The sequence below is a fragment of the Mandrillus leucophaeus genome, unplaced genomic scaffold (assembly GCF_000951045.1).
Source record: "Mandrillus leucophaeus isolate KB7577 unplaced genomic scaffold, Mleu.le_1.0 Scaffold80, whole genome shotgun sequence".
In the NCBI taxonomy this organism is placed as follows: Eukaryota; Metazoa; Chordata; class Mammalia; order Primates; family Cercopithecidae; genus Mandrillus; species Mandrillus leucophaeus.
The window spans coordinates 6,366,764-6,370,867 of record NW_012108697.1 but is presented as its reverse complement, the minus strand read 5'-3'; the positions used below and the strand labels follow the sequence as shown (position 1 = coordinate 6,370,867).

The 4,104-nt window shown below is 45.9% G+C and overlaps 1 pseudogene; it reads left to right on the top strand.

Annotated features, from left to right (window-relative positions):
* The first annotated feature begins 1,098 nt into the window (after window positions 1-1,098).
* Window positions 1,099-1,978, top strand: LOC105530172 (annotated as a pseudogene).
* Window positions 1,979-4,104: the final 2,126 nt, after the last annotated feature.

The following is a 4,104-nucleotide window of genomic DNA, read 5'->3' as shown; positions in this document are numbered from 1 at the left end:
AGCAATCCCTCTGTTGTCCATTGACTCTTGGGGAAAGAAGTGCTCTAGTTTTTTTCTGCAACACTGGGCATGTAGTTTAGCAAGATCATTTACAAGTCAGTCAGTCTCTCTCTCTCTCTCTCTCTCTCTCTCTCTCCCCCCCCTTTCTCTCCCTCTCTCTCCCTTCCTCTCCCTCTCTCTCCCTCTCCCTCTCTCCCTCTCCCTGTCTTCTCTTTCCCTCCCCATCCACCACCTTTCTTACCTTTACAAGATGAATGAGAGCTGAATTTTTAAAAGTTTTCTGTGGGGTGTTGTCTAAAATCGGGATGCCAGTTTAAAGGGGCAAAATGCTTTTTAAAGGATGACTGGAGGAAGGAATAGTTTAATTTTCTAACTTGGAAGTCATTGATACTGCCTCACAGGTCACTGAGATCCTTCTCTAACAAACCATAGAACACAAGAAGTAGTTGTTTGTTTTTTCCCAATATTGGTAGATTAGAGACATTCAGCATGCCTCAGCCACTTGCAAATAGCAAGATAGTATATAAAGATCAAGTCTGTGAGCTTTAATTCAAGAAGCAAATGGTAATCTACCAGAATCTTAAAGAATAACCCAGATCCGAGAAGAAAACACTGACAAACAGCCCTCATGGTAGTGTCCAGCTGATAAAAGGACAGAAAAAAAAAAGAAAAAAATCCTACCTGCATGAAAATAATTACAAAAATTAGAAGTGCTCGCATCTCCAGATGAGAAGAAACCAGAGCAAGAATTCTAGCACCATGAAAAATCTGAAAGTAGTGATACTATCAAATGATTACAATAGCTCTCCAGCAATGGTCCATAGCCAAAATGGAAACACGGAAATGACAGATAAAGAATGTAAAGCATGGATTGCAAGGAAGCTCATTGAGATCCAAGGCAAGGCTGAAAATCAATACACCATTCTCCTGCCAGAATTATTGACCTGAACCCTCATGCGAAGGGTACAATCCCTAAACTGGAGTTGGGCAGTGATGGGCTGGCACTCCCTTCTGACCTTTGGTGCAACAGCCTCAGAATCAGACACGGTCCAGAACTTGAAGGACTTAGAGGAATGGCTGCATACTGACTCCTAGGACATGGTTATGGCACTGACGCTGTTGCTAGGGGCTAGCACTGTAGCCTGTGGTGTCCAGAAATCCATGTTCACCATGGAAGGCAAACACAACCATCTTCTTCAATCATATCGGTGGCATGCAGCAGGACACTATCTTGGCCAAAGCCTTCATTTCAGGATCCCCTGGTCTTAGTAACCCATTAAGGATGACATTCTGGCCAGACCTTGAAAAATTTCCTCCCTAACAGGCTCAAAAGACCTGCAGATGGTGAACATATCCCTGTGAGTGGTGTCTCAACCCAACATTCAGGAGTTTCCTAGCATGCACAATCACCTAGGGCTAGGCAATAAAGAATGAGTGTTGCCATCCATTGTCAAAAAAGTGCTCAAGAGTGTGGTAAGTTCAATGCCTCATAGCTGATTACCCAGTGGACCCAGGTATCCCTGTTGATTCATCCCTGGGAGCTGCCAGAGAGGGCCAAGGACTTCAGTCTTGTCTTGGATGATGTAGCCATCACAGAGATGAGCTTTAGCTGAGAGTACACAGCTACTGTAGAGGCCAAACAAGTGGTCCAGGAGGAGGCCCAGCAGGCCCAGTTCTTGGCAGAAAAAGCAAAACTAGAACACCAGCAAAAGATTGCCCAGGCCAAGTATGAAGCCGAGGCTGCTAAGATGCTTGGAGAAGCACTGAGCAAGAACCCTGGCTACATCAAAATTAACAAGATTAGGCAGCCCAGAACATCTCTAAGACAATCATATCACAGAATCATATCTGTTTCACTGATGACAATCTTGTGCCGAACCTACGGGATGAGACTTTCACCTGGGGAAGTAATGGCATTCTCATTAAGGGTAAGAAATTAGCCTGGCAACCAAGAATTTTACCCCCAAAGAGAAAGTGAATCTGCTTTTTGAGAAGCCAGTTAGGAACCCAGCACAGCCCTACCCTGCCCCAGTATCATGTGAAAGTTTCTTATACCTGCAGCTATCCTCCCAACTCCTCCTGAATAAAGAAAGGCTAAACACCAGCCCTTTTTCTATGGAATTACTTTTCTCCTCCCTTTGTTGGCCAGGGGTGTTGTGACAGTGTGTGATTTCTCAATGATTTCCTACAGTGTTGGTTCCTCCCTCAAGAATGGGAGGAGATAACCACTCACCTAAAAATTCTCAATAAATGTTTATTACTTAAATAAAAACAACACAAACAAACTTCTAAAGCAATCCAGGAAACAGATAAACATCTTAAAAGAGAATCAATCTGGAATTGGAAAAACTCACTTAAGGAATGTCAAAATACAACTGAAAGCTTTATCAATGGACTGGACCAAGCAGAAGAAAGAATTTCAGAGCTCGAAGACTGGTCTTTTTAACCCAATCTAACATAAATAAAGAAAAACTGATATTGAAAATGAGCAAAGTCTTTGAGAAATATGGTATTATGTAAAGTGACCAAACCTATGAATAATTGGCATTCCTGAGAAAGAAAGAGTAAAAGTAAACAACCTAGAAAATGTATTTGAGAAATTAATTTAAGAAAACTTCCCTAATCGAGATCTGCTGGCAAGATGGCTGAATAGGAATAGCTCCAGTCTGCAGCTCCCAGCAAGACTAACACAGAAGGCAGGTGATTTCTGCATTTCCAACTAAGGTAGCCTGTTTATCTCATTGGGACTGGTTAGGCAGTGGGTGCAGCCCACAGAGGGTGAGCAGAAGCAGGGTGGGGCATTGCCCCAGTGGGGAAGTACAGGGAGCAGGGTGGGGGGCCCTCCTTTTCCCAGCCAAGGGAAGTCATGAGGGACTGTGCTATCCAACCTAGATAATATGCTTTTCCTATGGTTTTTGCAATTCGCATACCAGGAGATTCCCTCACTTGTCTACATCACCAGGGCTCTGGGTTTCAAACACAAAACTGGGTGGCTGTTCGGGCAGACACCAAGCTAGGTGCAGGAGGCAGGAGGTTTTTCTGTACCTCAGTGGTACCTGGAACCCCAGTGAGACGGAACCATTTACTCTCCTGGAAAGGGGGTTGAAGCCAGAAAGCCAAGTGGTCTCACTCAGCAGGTCCCGCTCTCACAGAGCTCAGCAAGCTAGCAACCACTGGCTCGAAATTCTCGCTGCCAGCCCAGCAGTCTGAAGTCGACCTAGGTTGCTTGAGCTTGGTCGGGGGAGGGGTGTCCACAATTACTGGGGCTTGAGTAGGCGGTTTTCTCCTGACAGTACTAAAAAGGCCTCGAAGTTCAGAATGGGCAGAACTCAATACAGTGCAGCAAAGCAGCTGTGGCCAGACTGCCTCTTTAGATTCCTCTTCACTGGGCAGGACATCTCTGAAAGAAAAGCAGCAGCCCCAGCCAGGGGCTTATAGATAAAACTCCCACCTCACGGCGACAGAGCACCTGGGGAACGGGGCAGCTGTGAGTGCAGCTTTGGAGTCTTAAACGCTCCTGCCTGCCAGCTCTGAAGAGAGCAGTGGATCCTGACAAGGAGGGTACTACCAGGACAGCACTCCAGCTCTGCTGAAGGACAGATTGCCTCCTCAAGTGGGTCCCTGACCGCTGTGCCTCCTGGCTGGGAGAGACCTCCTGAAAGGGGTTGACAGAAACCTCATACAGGAGAGCTCTGGCTGGCATCAGGCTGGTGCCCCTCTGGGACGAAGCTTCCAGAGGAAAAAGCAGGCAGCAATCTTTGCTGTTCTGCAGCCTCCACTAGTACCCAGAGAAATAGGGTCTGGAGTGGACCTCCAGCAAACTACAGCAGACCTGCAGAAGAGGTGCCTGACTGTTAGAAGAAAAACTAACGTGGAAAGCAATAACATCAATCAAAAGGACCCACACGCAGGAACCCCATCCAAAGGTCATCAACCTCAAAGATCAGAGGTAGATAAATCCACTAATATGAGGGAAAAACCAGTACAAAAAGGCTGAAAATTCCAAAAAACAGAAGGCGTCTTCTCCAAATGATCACCAACTCCACTCTGGCAAGGGCATAAAAATGGAAAGAGAATGAGTTTGATGAACTGACAGAAGTGGAG